Source organism: Mus musculus, chromosome 1 (assembly GCF_000001635.26).
Source record: "Mus musculus strain C57BL/6J chromosome 1, GRCm38.p6 C57BL/6J".
Classification (NCBI taxonomy): domain Eukaryota; kingdom Metazoa; phylum Chordata; class Mammalia; order Rodentia; family Muridae; genus Mus; species Mus musculus.
In genome coordinates this window covers 34,475,354-34,494,010 of record NC_000067.6, presented here as the reverse complement: position 1 = coordinate 34,494,010, position 18,657 = coordinate 34,475,354, and the positions used below count along the sequence as shown (strand labels likewise).

The 18,657-nt window shown below is 44.6% G+C and overlaps 2 long non-coding RNA genes across 7 annotated transcripts in view; one reads left to right on the top strand and one right to left on the bottom strand.

Moving 5' to 3' along the window:
* Positions 1–16,844, top strand: part of 4930568A12Rik — a 21,892-nt gene extending 5,048 nt beyond the window's left edge. Inside the window, exons 2-6 of one of the 6 annotated variants that reach the window (XR_373301.2) lie at positions 7,849–8,266; positions 9,098–9,223; positions 13,252–13,413; positions 13,780–13,855; positions 16,415–16,844. This is a non-coding gene — a long non-coding RNA (RIKEN cDNA 4930568A12 gene). Of the gene's footprint in view, positions 1–7,848; positions 8,507–9,097; positions 9,224–13,251; positions 13,414–13,754; positions 13,856–16,414 lie in introns of all 6 variants that reach the window. The other 5 variants (XR_865327.2, XR_865325.2, XR_865324.2 and 2 more) reach the window with 5 other exon arrangements.
* On the bottom strand, positions 6,672–9,664 carry Gm32566. The gene is made up of 3 exons (XR_003947768.1): positions 9,135–9,664; positions 8,450–8,582; positions 6,672–8,122 (listed from the first exon to the last, which is right to left on the bottom strand). It is a non-coding gene; the product is annotated as a predicted gene, 32566 (long non-coding RNA).
* Positions 16,845–18,657: the final 1,813 nt, after the last annotated feature.

Sequence of the window (18,657 nt, the reverse complement as noted above, 5' to 3'; positions counted from 1 at the left end):
ATGGCTTCAACACAGAGTTGGATACTCTCCTTCTTCCTACCTTCCTTCCTTCCTTCCTTAATTTATTTATTTGTTTTGTTTGTTTGAGACAGGGTTTCTCAGTGTAGCCTTGGCTCTCCTGATACTCACTCTGTAGGCCAGGCTGTCCTGGAACACACAGAGATTCGCTGGCCTTTGCCTCCCAAGTGCTGGGATTAAAGCCATGAGCCACCACTGTCCAGTATATAGTTGGATATTTCGTTACCAATATTTTAACATAGACTTTAAGCACAAAGATTAGGATAAGAAGAAGTGCTCATCGAAAGGAAGCAAGGCATATTCTCAGGTGTGGGTATGAGCTTCTGGAGGGAGCGCTGCAATTAATTAAGTATAATAATTATGTATATACATATAAATATAATTGACCTTATAAACCATCTGGATGGCTCTGGAATCACATTTTAAAAGGTTGTGAGAATCCCTTTCATTCTCTTTTGATAAGTAAAATTATTGGGTGGCTTGAAAGTGCCTTGGGTGGAATTATAACCTGATAAAATGACATCAGAAGCCACCCGGGTAACACATGGGGGTTTAGTGCATGCCTTTTCCTTGGAAATGGAATTTCTGATGACATCCTAGAAAATTGCAGTTTTATATCTAAGAAGGGGAAAAAAATCTTTAAACTATTAACTATACTAGAGTTGTGTAGTGTTTGTGTGAGATGTTGTTACAAGTGGGACTATGGGGCAGGGGAGGGGTTTGTCTCACAAAAATGATCACACCACCCAAAGGCAGAAAGTTTTGATTAGGTGTGTAGCCGTGCCTAATCGGTCAGGGAATCAGCCCCAGATAGGGTCCAGGTGGGTCTTAATTCCTAATGCAAAGCAGTCCTGTGCCTGTCTCTGAGTGGTCAGAGCTCAGCCTCACAGGATTCAACTGGATTCCTAACTAAGAGAGAGGCTCCTCCAGTGATTTTTTTCCATCTTTCTATTAGGTATCGGAGTCACCTGCCTACCCCATGGACATGAGCAAGTCCTTGCCTCAGAAGCTCCCACTTAGAAACTGCTAAGACTTAATCTATCTCATACCCCTTAAGGCTGAAAGTTCAAAGAGAACTGCCACCTCTGTCAGCATCTCACGATGCTCTCTGTTCCAGACTTCCAAAAGGCACCTAAGACACTGCATCATCCTAAACCTGCAGTGACTTTAGACCCCAGAAACAGCCAAAGGACAGACCACCCTCCAAGATGAAGACAGTTGTCCTTGATCACAAGGACATTGTTATTTCCCAAGAACCAGTTTGTCCCCTCAAGCGATAAGGACTTCCTTTCTAGGGCCACCTTGCAGAACCAGAACTGAAACAACCATCAGCTAGACCACAACTTAAATACCACTTAGTAGCTGCACACCCCTCTTGACCCCTTCCCCAATTCTTACATTTACATGGGAAGCACCTGGCGGTATGAGAAGACAAACTTGGGAGTCACCGGACCACTTTACCAGTTCATTTACCAACTGTATATTGGTTAAGCCCCCTCCCCCCTGCTTTTCACTGGTTATTCATCTCTTTAATTGGAATAGTATGGTGAATGGTAAAGTCTAATCTAATAGAGATACCAAATCTGGGGCTTTGGCCCCAAAACTGTTCATAGTCACTCTTTTTAACCTTCTTGTGACTTGGTCATTTTGTGGTAAAAGGAGGATGTACATTTTTTTTTCTACCTGAGAAACTGATCTTTTCATAACTGTCCTGGCTTGGCTCCTCCTTGTTGAACAGTTTTCCCTTCATTTGCTCTCCCTGTGCCATAAGCAACAAGAAGAAACCACACAGCTATATGCTTGTACCAATGTGTCAGTACATTTGAGTTAAAGAGGAATACAAAGGTTAGAAGTTGAGAAAACCTGGGCTGGAGAGATAGCTCAGCAGGTACCAGACACTGATAAATATGACAGAAGTGAAACAGAATCAGTGAGCCCAGAAGGGAGGCTGACACGCATTCCCTCCAGTGATGTGATTTATTAAAATGAGAAGATGGCAAAGCCAGGGAGGAAAGGTGGAATGAAAGGGTTACAGGATACGTGAACCTGTTTCTAGTTAGGGTGTGGCTCAGCCCTTAGCACACACCTCTAATCTCTCTGGTTTGAATACAGACATGCCTGGAGTACATGCCTTTAATCCCAAACAATGAAGGTAAAGTTAGTTTGTAGAAAGAAGCACCCTTATTTGAAAGTGATGTCTATTTGAGTGGCAGACAAAGTGACGAATCAGAGAAAGATTTGACAGAATAGAATACACCCAACTCTCTTGAGAGGAGAGGGGAAAAGGAAGCCACTTAAGGGGGAGACAGACCGCACAGGAGGAAGAGAGTGCAGTACAGGATATAGTAGAGTTCCTGGAGAGCGGTGCGGTAGAGTTGAGAGGGAGAGTGGAGCAGCTCAGAGAGTGAGAAGAAGGCAGTGTTACCAGGAGAGTTTTACAGAGACAAACTGAAGAGAGAACAAGTTAGACACAGGTAAAGACAAAACAAGCAAGAGAATGAGAAGGAGCTTAGAAAAGATTGATAGAGTTAGTTTGAGGCCAAGCAGAGTCATTCAGAGGCTGAGAGAAGCCAGATTGAATCAGTCAGCTGGGAGAGGAGTTTGAGCCAGAATCTCTGAGTTGAACCAGCCAGCCAGAGCTCAGAAAGAACAAAAGAGGTTGAGCTTATTCAGCAGGAAGTCTCAGAGGCTAGACACATGTTAGGCCTAGAAGCTTCCAGGACTAGGCCTAGGTCAGCAGAGGGTTTCATGAATTAATCCTCAAACTGCTTGTTTGCTGCTTCATGAAAATGATCCAAAAGGGTGGATGGCAGCTTAAACTGGTCACTGAGCAGAAGTGTAAACTGAGGGCCACAAACACAATTAGCCATCCATTCCTGGCCCAAAGACAGCAACAAGATAAATGTGGACCATTAATTCAATTACCTTTCTCCTATCTTAAACACCCATCCTAAATTGTGGGCCACACAAACTAGTTCTTCTCTGGCCCAAAGTTAAAAAAAAAACCAACAATAATAAGCTATGTTAAGTTATTTTTTCCATGATATCTTAGTCACTGTCCTATTGCTGTGAAAAAAAAAAAAAAAAAAAAAAACAGAATGACTGTTGTAGTTCGTCAAAAGACCCTCACTCACAAAGACCACAGAGACTGCCACCATCACTGCAAGCCATATGAGAATTTTTATTGATCCAACATGTTGGGGACTCCCATCTCATCACACAGGCCAGAGGAGAGACCCAGAACAAAGAAAGAATACACTTTTTATACCTTTGTAACGGGAAGATTTGAGCAGCAGGGTTCTCATTGGTGTAGCAAGTAACCCTTTCAGGCATTGGTTGGTTTGTATAGTGACTAAGTAAATCCTTTGTTTGGCCTAGTCCCTCACTTTGCTTGTCCCCATGGTGGGTTATTATGATTTGGTCAGAAAAATAACTGTACATTTTGAATGGATCAGCTATTAACGTCATAGCTATCAATATCAGGGGAATTCTAGCAACAAGGTCAGGATGGTTTGCAGTCTTTTTCAAAATTCAGTGTGGGGCGGGGCAGGGGGATTTCCCTGGGAGCTGCCATCTTGTTACCGTTATTTCTCTGAGAACAGCTGATATTGTTTTGGCAGCTTGTAGGCTTAGTCATTTTGACTGCTAAAACTATGTTTTTACATTTCCTTAGTCAGCCAACTTCCTTATCTGACTCTGCACCTTGCCTGCTAGTACAGTTTGGAAAGTCCTTTTCGAAGGAGGAAGGTACGGGGTAGTCTCTTGAATTCAATTTGGATATTATATGACCAAGGCAACTCTTATAAAGAAAATCACTTAACTGAGGCATCCTTATAGTTTCAGAGGGTCAGTCAGTCAGCCTATTATCATCATGCAGAGAGCATGGCAGCATGTAGGCAGGCACTGGATCAGGACTTGAGAGCTACATTCTCATCTGTAAGCAGAGAGAGAGAGAGAGAGAGAGAGAGAGAGAGAGAGAGAGACTTCCTCCAACCAGGCCACACCTCCTAATACTTGGGTTTTTTTTTGTTGTTGTTGTTGTTTTTTTTTTTTTAGTTTCTTTTTTTTTATTAGGTATTTATTTCATTTACATTTCCAATGCTATCCCAAAAATCCCCCACACGCTCCCCTACCCACTCCCCCACCCACCCATTCCCACTTCTTGGCCCTGGCATTCCCCTGTACTGAGGCAGATAAAGTTTGCACGACCAATGGGCCTCTCTTTCCACTGATGGCCGACTAGGCCATCTTCTGATACATATGCAGCTAGAGACATGAGCTCTGGGGAGTACTGGGTAGTTCATATTGTTGTTCCACCTATAGGGTTGCAGATCCCTTTAGCTCCATGGTTACTTTCTCTAGCTCCTCCATTGGGGGCCCTGTGATCCATCCAATAGCTGACTGTGAGCATCCACTTCTGTGTTTGCTAGGCCCTGGCATAGTCTCACACGAGATAGCTATATCTGGGTCCTTTCAGCAAAATCTTGCTAGTGTATGCAATGGTGTCAGCATTTGGAAGCTGATTATGGGATGGATCCCCGGATATGGCAGTCTCTAGATGGTCCATCCTTTCGTCTCAGCTCCAAACTGTGTCTCTGTAACTCCTTCAATGGGTATTTTGTTCCCAGTTCTAAGAAGGGGCACAGTGTCCACACTTTGGTCTTCGTTCTTCTTGAGTTTCATGTGTTTAGCAAATTGTATCTTATATCTTGGGTATTCTAAGTTTCTGGGCTAATATCCACTTATCAGTGAGTACATATTGTGTGAGTTCTTTTGTGATTGGGTTACCTCAGTCAGGATGATGCCCTCCAGGTCCATCCATTTGCCTATGAATTTCATAAATTCATTCTTTTTAGTAGCTGAGTAGTAGTCCATTGTGTAAATGTACCACATTTTCTGTATCCATTCCTCTGTTGAGGGGCATCTGGGTTCTTTCCAGCTTCTGGCTATTATAAATAAGGCTGCTATGAAATAGTAGAGCATGTGTCCTTCATACCAGTTGGAACATCTTCTGGATATATGCCCAGGAGAGGTATTGTGGGATCCTCCGGTAGTACTATGTCCAATTTTCTGAGGAACTGCCAGACTGATTTCCAGAGTGGTTGTACAAGCTTGCAATCCCACCAACAATGGAAGAGTGTTTCTCTTTCTCCACATCCTCGCCAGCATCTGCTGTCACCTGAATTTTTTGATCTTAGCCATTCTAATCCTAGCAGAGTTCAACTCCCTGGTCTGAGCATTCAAATACATGAGCCTACAGGAGACATTTTTATTCAAACCACTGCATGTGGCTAGTCGGAGAAAATAGGGTACAGTTCTCTCACCCAAGGCTCATGCCATCTTAGGAAGAATACATTTATGTGACTACTTTAATAAGAACCTTAAAGAACAAATAGTCAAAAGCCCCATTCTTTATTCTCTCTGGTGTGCATGCCTCCAAGTGTGTGCATGCCTGCATGCATGCAGGCTTGTGTGTGTCTGTCTGCCTGTCTGTCTGCCTGTCTGTCTGTGTCTATGTGTGTCTGTGTGTGACTGTATCTGTGTGTCTGTGTGTGTCTGTGTGTCTGTGTGTGTCTGGGGTTGATATGTTCCTGATTCTTCAATAATGCTCCACCTGATATTTTGAGGCATGGTCTACCACTGACCCTGGTCATCACAGATTTGATGAGGTTGTGATAGGAGAGTAGGAACTTAAGAAGCAGAATGAAGATTAACACATGAAAGAAGCCAGGTCACAGAAAAAGCCTGGAACCCTTTCTTACCTTGATTTGTTATCATCTAACAAGCAAGTGTGAAATCATGAGAGGGGTGTAAGGACCGTACACATAACACAGCCAGGAAAGGGGTGTAAGAACCATGCACATAGCATAGCCAGGAGAGGGGTGTAAGGACTGTGCATATAACACGGCCAGGAGAGGGGTGTAAGGAACATACACATAACACGACCAGGCACTTTACAGGCTCTGACCTTCGCTCAGCAGCCCACTTCCACCTTTAGAGCACTTTTTCTTCTTCTCCTTGTTTTTTCTTCCTAAGAGGGTTTCTCTGTGTTGCTCTGGCTATCCTGGAACTTGCTCTGTAGATCAGACTGGCCTTGAACTCACTGAGATCCTCCTGCCTCTGCCTGGGATTAAAGACACATGTCACCATGCCTAGCTTGCCTTGCACCTCCTTCTTCCTTCCTTCCTTTCTTTCTTTCTTTCTTTCTTTCTTTCTTTCTTTCTTTCTTTCTTTCTTCCTTCCTTCCTTCCTTTCTTTCTCTCTTTCTTTCTTTCTCTCTTTCTTTCTTCCTCTCTTTCTTTCTTCCTCTCTTTCTTTTTAATAATTTATTTGTTTATTTTATGTATATGAGTGCCCTATCTGCATGTGCACCTACATGCCAGAAGGGGGCAACAGATCACACTAAAGATAGCTATGAACCCCCATGAGGTTGCTGGGGCTTGAACTCAGGACCTCCGGAAGAGCACAGTGCTCTTAATCACTGAGCCATCTCTCCAGCCCCAGACTTCTTTCTTAATCTACTTCTATTTTGTGACAAACGTAAAAGGCGTAACTTTTTCCCCATCTGTTATAGGTGACTGCTGAGATTTTCACCTAACCTATGCCCTGCACTGTTTTTCTTTTTTCTTTTTTTTTTTTTGTTTTTTGTTTTTGTTTTTGTTTTTGTTTTTGTTTTGTTTTTTGTTTTTTGTTTTTCGAGACAGGGTTTCTCTGTGTAGCCCTGGCTGTCCTGGAACTCACTCTGTAGACCAGGCTGGCCTCGAACTCAGAAATCCGCCTGCCTCTGCCTCCTGAGTGCTGGGATTAAAGGCGTGCGCCACCACAGCCGGCGGCACTGTTTTTCTTAAACTCTAATAAAACCGTTCTTGAGCTTTCTAAATTCTTTGGTGAACAAGTCTTAAAACCTGCAAAGGGAACCTCACTTTGCCTAGTGACTGTCAGGCCAGTGGGCTTCAGGGATGCCTCCCCCACTTCACTCTCCAGTTCTGGGATTACAAATGTGTGCCATCACCTCTAACTTCTTAGTGGGTGGCGGGGATCGGAGCTCAAGACTCTCAAGTTTGTTTGGGATGCACTGAGCCATCTTCCTAGGTTAAACAACAGGAAAAAATAGTATTTTTCATCAAACACTGTAATTGTGCTATCTGTCTCACTTTACAAAACATTTATGCAAATGTTTTAACACACACACACACTTGAACAAACTTTCATTTGCACAAAGATCCCCTCAACTCCCGGTTGCCCAGGGTTGGCACCACCCCAGTAGAATATTCCCCCCCCCCCACACACACACACATATAATCAAGAAAATGCAGAGTTGCATATAGGCTATCTAATGGAGTCATTTTCTCAAATGAATTGCCTTTTCCCAGATATCTCTAACCTGTGTCAAGGATGAATGGATGGATGGATGGATGGATAGATAGATAGATAGATAGATAGATAGATAGATAGACAGATAGGTCCTAACTAGGACACCATCCCAGTGGCTGGAAACCTAGACTAAATAAAAAGAAGAATGTTAGCTGAGCACTGTGGATTCATTGTGACCCTTGGCCCCAGCCTCCAGGGCTACCATTTCTCACTACAGCTGACTGATCCCCTCAAAACCAGAATAAAGTGGTCTTCCCTTAGGTGTTTCTGGTCAAGCATTTGGTCACAGCAAACTAAAATGTAACTAAAATTCCAAAAGAAGTACATAGATAAACCTCTGGCATCTCAACTCTCTTCCTAAATCCAACTGTCACATCAGGCCGCCTTGAAAACCGAATCTCCAACAGGTGTTGCACGGGGCTTCTGAGCTCTGGTTCTGTCTTTTGACCCCCACAGCTATCCACGTGGAAGGCACCTGGAACAGAGGTGGGTACTGACTGAGCTTGCTACCTGGCCTGCTGCCTGGTGCCACCTGCACTGAGCTAAAGCAGACAACTCACTGCTGTCCTCAAGCGGTAAGTCAAGGGAGCACGGGTTTTGCTGAGACAGCAACAGCCACCCGATGATGAAATCAACGGTCGGTCGGAGTGGAAGAGAGGAAATACGTAGCATCTTCCAGCTGGACAAGGAACTGACTTTTTGGAGGCTGAGATCTAGCAACATCCTGGAACTGATACAAAAGAAATTATTTAGGGGGCTACGAGAGGAGCAATTTACAAACTGATAAAGGACCCCAAGTATCTGACCAGCAAGCCCAAGCAAGGATTCGGTGTTTCCGAGAGCGCCTTGGGGGATCTGCACTGCGTCTCTGAAGGTAGCACCAGCGCGGAGCAGGCAGGGTAGGGCAGAGGCCCAGACAGATTGCCTGAATGATCTGAAGGAATCTCCCACGCCGGCCCCGCCCATCCCGCGGGCCCATCTTCATGCCCCAAATGTTAGGTGACCTTCTTTCTAGTCCCATAACCTCCCAGTTTACCGTTCGTTTCTGCCACCCAACCTGGAGACAGCAGTTGTGAAATCTTCCCAGGCATGTCACTTGGCGGGTCGCCATCAGGTCAGAACCTTCGAGGCAGATCAAGTATGCTTTCTCCTTTGGAGCTAGCTGTGGGTCAGGAGCTTTCCCGCAGACCCTGCAGATGTTTCAAATGGGTTGAGGTCTGGGTTGATCAGAGCACTCATAGCCTGTTGCAGCGTTTACTAATAAGTTTAGGAGGCTGAGAATGTCTTCATTCGACTGTTAGACAAGGAGGAAGCCCCTTAGCAACCCGGTATAAACCCTCCTCCCAGACTGAGAGCACTCTGCTAATTGGTTCTCACGTATTTCTAATCCATTTTACAAACTAAGTCCAGTTAGGTAGAAATTTTCGTGAGCACAATAGCATGACTGGGTAACAATAATGAGCTGGAAATCTAAAAACATAGATTTTGAAAGATCTCACCCTCTAGAAACAATAACTGAGAAAATCAATACACTTAACCTGATTTTAACATCATACAATGTACACAGGTATCGAAAGCTAGCATTAATACATACAATTTTATGTGTGTGTGTGTGTCTATTAAACAAATTGAAACAAAGAAATAGAAAATTACGGTTGAGTCAAGAAAATAACATCATGTGCTACATTCCCTGTCTCACATTCAGGACTACTAGGACAGACCTGACCAAAAGTCTCACTCACCAAGCTTCTCCGACCACCCCGGGGTGTCCACACTCGGTTCCTCCCATGACAGCAGCTCCTTGTTCAGAGAGCTCTCCGTATCACCTTGGGTAAATATGAATAAAATACACCTCTCTTTTTGAAAACTCTATGTTAGCACTTCGTGGTTTTTTTTTTAAACAAAAACAAAACCAGAAGTATCATTGCCACCACTGTCGTCATAGCCTCCTCCCCCTCCCCCCTTTCCTTGTCTTGCAATGCCAATCAGTTAACAACTGTGGCTGACGGAATGTCTCTGTCCCTCACAGGCCTACTCAGAGGCTTGTCTCCCAGCTGACTCTAGATCCTCACGAAGTAGCAAGCATCACACCCTGTCTACTTTAATTTCAGTCGCAAGATCTACCGCCCCCTCCACATCCCTGTGCTGCCTAAGAACCCAGAGCTTCATAGATGAACGGCAAGCACTTAACCACTGAGTCACACCCTGACTCATGTTAAGTGTGGGGTGGTTTGTTTGTTTGTTTGTTTGTTTGTTTTTGAGACAGAGTCTCTCTATATAGCCCTGGATATCCTGGAATTCACTATATAGACCAGGTTGGCCTTGGACTCACAGAGACCCACCTGGTTCTGCCTCTAGAGCACTGGGATTAAAGATGTGTATCTCAATATTTACCTGTCCTTATTTTTAGAAAAAAAAATTTTTTTTAATTTATATATGTTTGTGTCAGTATGTGCTGGTCCCTAAAGAGGACAGCTGTTAGCTGCCTGATATATGAGCATTTGAAACTGCAATCTGGTCTTAAGAGGCAGGAGGATAGTTGTGAACTTCAGGCCAACCTAGTCTACCTGTTGATTTCGAGGCCAGCTGGGATAACACAGAGAGACCATGAATTCAAACAACAACAAGCCACATACAAAGAAAAAGAGACCTCGGGGTTCTCTGGAGGAACAGGCTTGCTTTTAACTGCTCAGCTTCCTCTCCAGCCTGTAAGGGGCTTTTTAAGAAAACAAACTATCCATTCCCTTTGCATTTTGCAAGTCAGCCTCACCACCTGGATTCCTGAGCCTGGGCCTGTAAGGCCTCACTAGCCCAAGACTGCAGTCATTTACTGACCTGGACCAGGGCCCAGGACAAAGCAACAAACAAGCTGGAAGTTCCCCTGTTGAGTCTGGTCCTAAGTAAGTCCACCGCAGGACATGCAACAAAAGCCTAACACCCATACAGAGACCGTGCTCCCAGGATGGTGGGGCAATTTCAGAGGATGTGTTTATTTTTGCTTTTATAAAAGGTAAACTTTAATTTTTATCATTTTACTGTCATTTAAATTGACACCATATAAAAAGAATTATCAGATGTAAAACCAGCTCCAAGGCAAATCATAAGAAAAATAGGAGCTAAGGATATATAACTCCATGACAGCGAACTTGTCTAGGTTGCATGAGACCCAAGCTTTGGTCTTCAGCCTCCAAACAAACAAACAAACAAAAACAGAACAGAACCGAACCTCCAGCTATGCTTATCTGCAGATGGCTCAATCAGTAAGAAGTTGCACAAATGTGAGAACCTGAGCTTGCCCCCAGCTCCCACAGGAAAGGTTGGCCATGGTGACATTTGCTTACAATGTCAGAATTAGAAAGGCAGAGACAAGCAGTCCCCTGGGGTTCACTGGTCAGCCAGCCTAGATGAATCAGTGAACACTAGATCCCAGTGAAAGAGACTCTGTTTCAAAACCACAAAGTGAACAACTCCTGTCACAATACCCTCCGACATATACACCTGAGCTCATGAAAACACACACACACACACACAGGCGCACTTACACACACGAATGCACATATGCAAGCACGCACATACAAATTGACCTCTAGGTAGACCAAACAAATTATTGGGAGTATTATGATGTTATGTTCCTTTCCAATAAAATTCACATTAAAATATAATGCTGGGCTGACGAGATGGCTCAGTGGTTAAGAGCGCCGAATGCTCTTCTGAAGGTCCCAAGTTCAAATCCCAGCAACCACATGGTGGCTCACAACCATCCGTAACGAAATCTGATGCCCTCTTCTGGAGTATCTGAGGACAGCTACAGTGTACTTACATATAATAAATAAATTTTTGTGAACCACCATGCAGGTTCTGGAAACCAAACACGTCCTCTGCAAGAACAGCCAGTGCTCCTAACAGGTGAGCCCTCTCCCTGACTCCCAGGGGAGACTTCAGGGGTAACTCATGACATTATTCATTAATAGACTGATGGGCTAATGCTTCTCTCAGGAGCAGGTCATTGAAGAAAAGTTTGGCTCAGGTCTCTTGTTTGTGTCCCTTTCACCAGACCATGTCTTGCCCCAACGCAAGGCTCTACAGAAAAGGCATTACCAAATGCCACCCCTGGACCTTGGCCATTTCTGCCTGCATAAACTAAGTGACTCAGGCAAACCTTTATTGTCTATAAATTACCAGCAAGAACATGTGGACTTTGTTAGACTTCTGAGGTGGCTTAAAGAGGCAGAAGAGACCAATCTGACCTCAGCAGACAGAGCTGTTTATTTCAAACAACGAGAGGCAGAAACGAGAGCAGGAAAGGGGTACTTGCCAAAGGGGAAGGGAGTGCTTGGGGTTAGCATAAGAGGTTTGGGGGAATTAAACTCAGCTGCAGGGCCTGAGAGCTTGTACTTTCTCCCTCCTGGAGTAGTTTGTCCTGACAAGATTGTTTTAAAGGTTGTAGACTGCCTTGCCCCAGATTATCAGGATGCAGGTGATAGTGGGCCACTGGGTTAGGTTAAGGAACATGGTCGGAGTCTGGCCCGGGTTTCCAAGGTTTATTTATTCTAACCACATTCAGTCATAGTAACAGGAAATAGATGAAGAGAATCATGACAAATATCAGGAAGCTGTGTTACTGTGGCTGAGACTGGGAAGCTGCAGGTGTGAGCAGCCCCTGGCTGCTTGATGTGTTGCACAGAGCAGCCCAGGGGACGACATAGTTTTAGGAGACCCCCCCCCCCAGTCACATCTTTCTCCTCTTTCCTGTACCCCTCTCCATCTCTTGATTGGCTTACTGTTTAGCATTATAAGTATTTCCTGGAGGCTGGAGAGATGGCTCAACAGTTAAGATCACTGACTGCTCTTCCAGAGGTCCTGAGTTCAATTCCCAGCAACCACACAGTGGCTCACAGCCATCAGCAACGGGATCAGATGCCCTTGTAGTGCCAGGGAAGGGTTGAGCCCCCACCCACCCCCTCAAAAAAAAAACAACAGACAGAAGCCGATCTGATACAAGTCACATCAGGGACTTTATTCTATTGGAGATAGTTTGGGAGCCCCCTCCCCATCACACAGGACAGTTTTGGTGATGGGGACCCCTGAATATCTATGGAGCAAGGCTTTATAGTAAGCAGCAAACAAGGGATAAGTGTACAAGCATCTAATTGGAATTAGATGTGGTCTTTAACATAATTGGCTGGTGCTGGGAGTCAAAGCATAAACTTAGTTTCTGCTCCCCTCTGCATTGGTGGGCTTGTAACCTGGGGGTGCAGGTTTGTTGGGGGAATAACCTGGAGATGCTGGTCTTGTTGGGGATTAACCTAGAGACTGGAGCTAGGCTCAGGTTTTGTTAGATGGCAACTTGGAAACTAATGCTAGGTACCAGCCTGTTAGTCTACCTGAGTTCAAACTTAGGTCAGGTTCTCTAAAATGGAGTCTGAATTTAAAAGCTTTGGCCTCTCACTGTCTGCCGGTAGTCCCATCTCCCTCCCTCCCACTGTTTTCCATTTTCCCTTCCAGGAATGGGTCATTTTCATGAGGCCACTGGCAGATTCCTCTTCGGCCGTTGTTATCATGGAGCTGCTTTGCCTGTGGCTTCCTGCACTCAGAAGCACTCCACATTGCACAGTCTCAAAACAGTTTCACTTTCAACGCTGATTTCTCCATTTTTAAAACAATGACTATTACTGGGTATATAGCTCTCCCCTTCTGCTAAAGGGTTAGCTCTTTCCAGAGAGTATATTCCTGTAAGTGGGATAAGTGGATCAAAGCATACAGATGTTCACCTTGCCAACTAACTGTCCACCCCTCACCGTGTCTAAGACACTTCCTATCCATAAAGATGGTGGTAACCTTTATTCTTAATATGCACAGAAAAAGATGAAAAACGCAGTGGAAAAATGAACAAGGGATCCGAGTGTCATCGTAAACACTCAAACCTGTTCAACTTCACTTAGAATTAGAGACTTGGAAATCCCTGCCCATGAAGAACCCATCTTAATGGCAAGGATCACAAGTTTGGCCACATGCCTTACAGTAAGTCAAGGACGGAGCCCCATCCTGATGTGGGATTTTGAGAGTTAGGGGAGGGTACCTTAGAAATTGAAGACAAATTTTAAACAGTGGGTACTTGTCATGTGTTTGGGGAGTGTTGTTCATTGGTAGAGTACAAGTGTATCATGGGAGACTCTGAGTTAAGTCCCTAGCTTAAAAGAAGTTACATGCAGCCAGGTGATGTGGCACACCTTTAATTCAAAGGCAGAGGCAGACAAATCTCTGACTTCTAGGCTAACCTGGTTTACAGTTCCAGGATAGCTAGGACTGAGAAACCTGAGGGGGGGGGGGAGAGAATTACACTTCTTTGTTTCTTCACTCAGAAATGTTTCTATGTATTCGAGACAGATGGGCTTCAATCTAGATCTCAGCATCCTGCCTCAGCATCCTAGGGTTCAAGGATAATTGTGCACCACCACGCCCTGTGAGTACATGCCTCTTTTTCATTCACATGTATGTATGTGTGGTGTGTGCATATGAGAGAAGGAAAGACCCATCCTGAATGTGGGCAGCCGACCTCATGGGCATGGACTTAAAGGAACGAGAAAGTGAGCTGAGTACCAGTGTTCATCTCTGTCAGCTTCTTAATAACGAGGCCATAGCAAAGGCCAGCTGCCTCAGCGCTCCTGCTGACATGCCTTTCCCACCAGGGTGGACTATGGACCCTGAAGCCCTGAGCCCAAATACCCTTATTCCCTTAAACTGCTCCTTGACAGCAATTTGACCACCACAACCAGAAAAGTGGTTAGCACATGTGCTTAGACTCACTGAAAACAAAACAGGAGCCACATTGTTATACATTGTTACTAACACTCCACACCTTCCAAGACTCAGCTTCTGTTTCCTAAACCTAAGAAACCCTGCAAACTGTTTTCAACCTATGCTGAACCTGTAACCCCATAATGGATGCCCACCCCCATTGCCTTGCTAAATTCCTGGACACTCATGGTGGCTCCCATTCCACCCGATGTATTCCTGCTCTATCTACCCCACAAACAGCCTTGAGCCCCCTGTGCTCCTGCTCTTTCTGGCTAGGTGCTAACAGCCAATCATCCCAACAGCTGTTCTCTATCAGCTCTAACCCTTCCCTATAAAGCAGCCAGTGAGGGGCTGTTCTCTGAAACTCCGACTTAGGGGAAGGCAGCCATGTGGCCGATCTAAATAAAGCTTACTTAATCAGACAGTCATGGAAATGTTTTTCCCTTGGGTCTAACACCGTCAGCTTTGGGTTTTGTGACCCCGAGGAGCAGGCACTCTATGGTAATGCTCCTTTTTGGTGCAAACCCTAGAAGAAGCCCCACTACCCTGTCTCTCCTTCGGCTGGTCAGACCTAAGTCAGTCCTCTGTTTGCTTTCTGCCCTTTTGCACTGATGTCTTGGCACTTGACACTTCGGTGACCATTTATTGCTTCCTCTTCCTGTACTCGGTATCTAGAAAACATGGTGCTTTTCAAGTTTTAAAAACTGATAAGTGTTCCGGGGAAGTGACACATGCCTTTAACCACACACACACACACACACACACACACACACACACACACACACACACACACACTCACACCATTTTAAATGTAAGCACCACAAACGACATAGATGTGGCTACTTCCTTTCTGAGTCTGGCTTCATTTGAGTATCGTAATAGGTTCCAGTCACAATCACACCCTGCAAATGTCATGCCTTAACTTTTCCCCACGGCTGCATTGGACTCTATTGTGCATATGTACCACATTTTTAAAAATCCATTCATCTGTTGATGGATCTCTTTGCTGCTCTAATTTCTGGCTACAGTACCCTGTATATCTACAAGCATGAATGCTCAAGTATCCATAACATGTCAACTAAGAGTCCTTCAGGTTTGCACCCAAGAATGGTATAGCTGGGGCATTTGGCAGTTCTATTTTCAATCTGTTAAGGAGCTTCCGGCCTGATTTCCATAGAGGCCACACAAGTTTACATTCCCACCCATGTTGGACATAGAGTCCTCTTTCCCCCACATCCTCACCCGCACTTTGTTTTCTTGATGCTGGACATTCTGCCTGAGACAAGACAAACTCGCAAAGGAGTGTTAATTTGCAGTTCCCTGATAGCTAAGGATGTTGAACACATTTTCAAGCATTAATTTGGCTATTTGTGTTTCTACTTGTTTTGTTTAAATTATAATTGATAGGCATCATTCTATAAAATGATGCAGAGTCTCCCATGGATATAGGTTCATGGAGGAAAATATTCATAACACATATATTTTAAATGTCTGAATGCTGAATGGTGGTGGTACACACCTTTAATCCTAGCACTCAGGAGGCAGGGGACAGCCAGATCTCTGTGAGTTCAAGACTAGCCTGGTCTACAGAGTGAGTTCCAAAAATAATGCAGTCAAGTACTGCTTGCTGAATGTGTGTGTGTGTGTGTGTGTGTGTGTGTGTGTGTGTGTCACACACAATTTTTTTTTAATTTGGTTTTTTTTTCGAGACAGGGTTTCTCTGTGTAGCCCTGGCTGTCCTGGAACTCACTTTGTAGACCAGGCTGGCCTTGAACTCAGAAATCTGCCTGTCTCTGCCTCCCAAGTGCTGGGGTTAAAGGCGTGCGCCACCACCGCCCAGCTATCACTTACAATTTTAAGGTGCCAGACAGACAAATGTTCTAAGTAGGGATCACACAGGGGATGGACGGACAAATCTGACACAGGGGATGAACGGACAAATCTGACAAATCTGACAAATCTTTCATCGGAAAAATCACAGTCTATACCCTGGTTCCCCCAGGACCTGATTGTAGTCTTGGCTCTATTTTCTGCCTATCTTTAAACCACTTATTTTTGGCCTTGCTTATTTTCAGTTCTTGCCAAAATCTTAGCCCCTCTGCTTCCTCCTGACATATGCTTATACATCCACAAACTGTTTCCAATTTCTCTCATACTTTCTTGACTTGTGTGTGTGTGTGGGGGGGGGTCACTGAGAATTAGAGACTAAAACCTGCCTTTCCAGGTTTCTGTCACAATTCTGAAAGAAGTTCTGCAAAACACAAATGTGTGTCCCACCTCAGCTCCAAGCAACACCCGAGGCCTGGATGGTAACACCCATATCACCAACCAAAGACCTGCCACTGCCAACCCAGATGCTCTGAGGGGCCTTTGTCTGGAAGCCATCCCCACTAGCTATTGTATTAGCTCAGATTTGGATCCCATCATTAAACTTTACTCTTTGACTTCATAAAGATTCTCTTCCCTATCCGCCTGACTAGTTACAAAAGTCAACAATCTCTACTACAGGTCTCAAAAGGAGGATTAATAGTTGCTTGATGAAGCAAGAAAGCAAATGTGGTTGGCCATATGTTGCCAAGAAAAGGAAGAATGTGTCTCGTTTTCAAAGAAGAGGAAGAGGAGGAAGAGAAAGAAGAAGAAGAAGAAGAAGAAGAAGAAGAAGAAGAAGAAGAAGAAGAAGAAGAAGAAGAAGAGGAGGAGGAGGAGGAGGAGGAGGAGGAGGAGGAGGAGGAGGAGGAGGAGGAGGAGGAGGAGGAGGAGAAGGAGAAGAAGAAGAAGAAGAAGAAGAAGAAGAAGAAGAAGAAGAAGAAGAAGAAGAAGAAGAAGAAGAAACAACAAACAGCTGGGCCTGGTAGCACAGGTATACTATTAGCTCTGTGGGAGGTTGAGGCAGAAGGATTATAGCCAGGTGTGGTGGTGCAAGCCTTTACTCCCAGAATTTAGGAGGCAGAGGCAAGTGGGTATTTGAGTTCGAGGCCAACCTGGCCTACAAAGAGAGTTCCAAGACAGCCAGGGCTACACAGAGAAACTCCATCTGGTAAATAAAAAATAAAAAATAAAAAACACTCAAACAAACAAACAAACCCTCAAGATATGTATAGGCTAAAGAGTGAGTTCGAGGCTGGCTTGAGAAAATTCACTGAGACTATGTCCCAAAATAAAAGTATTTTAGTGAATCAAGCATGATTACTGTAAGTAATCTCAGAATTTGGGAGGTGGAGGCAGGAGAATTAGGAGTTGAAGGCCAGTCTTTGTTGATAGAGTGATTTCAAGGTCAATCATAGTTACATGAGACCCTGTTTCAAAACAACTAACGAGCTAAGTAAATAGGTGCTGGAGAGATGGCTCAGTGGGTAAAAGTACCTGTTGCTTTTCTAGACAACCTGGGTTTGAATCCCAGCACCCAGTTGAAAGCTAACAACTACCTGTAACGCAAGTTCTAGGGCATCTAAAGGCCTCTCTGGCTTCTGCATACAGTGTACAGTCATACAAGCAGGCAAAACACCTGTGATAGTTTGTATATGCTCAGCCCAGGGAGCAGCAATGTTGGATAGTGTGGCCTTGTAGGTGTGGGCTTTAATACCCTTGTCCTAGCTGCCTAGGAGTGGAGTCTTCCACTAGCAGCCTTCAGATGAAGATGTAGAACTCTCAGTTCTGCCTGCACCATGCCTGCCTAGATGCTTCCCTGCTCCCACCTTGATGATAATAGACTGAACCTCTGAACCGGTAACCCAGCCCCAATTAAATGGTGTCCTAATAAGAGTTGCATGGTCATGTTGTCTGTTACAGCAGTAAAACTCTAAGACAACACCCATGGAGATCATTGTTTTTATACTTTAAAAATAAATAAATGAATAGCTACAAGATGGTCGGGGGTCTAGCTTGGTGGTAAAGCACCAGGCTACCACATATGAGGCCCAAGTTTTAGTCTCAAGTATATCAAAGCAAACATAAAAGCAACACAACAGAATCTCATTTCTTCAGAAGGAGATCCAAGACCACCTAAGACTTTCCCCAGACCAGACTTTTACTCCCTGTATTACTTACTTTGCTATTATTGGGACAAAATGCTTGACAAACACAACTTAAGGAAGGAAGGTTTTATTTGAGGCCAGGGTACAGTCCATCATGGCGAGGAACTCACGGCAGGAGCAGGAGGCAGCTGGTCACATCCCATCTGCAGTCAGGAAACAGAGATGAATCCGGGTGTCCAGACTGCTTGCTTATCATTCAGCCCAGGACCCCAGGCCATAGAATGGTGCTGTCCATCCCCACAGTGAGTCCTCCCACTTCTGTTCACACAATGCACAGACCCTCTTACAAAGATGGATTCTGTCAAGCTGCCACTCAGTATTAATAAAAGTAACAAACTGAGCAATCTGGGCGTTACTCTGAGCAGAAGGGGAATAGGAGGAAGGCTACGAAGGCGGGCCGCAGAGACCAGTCAGGAGTGAGTAGCCATCTGAC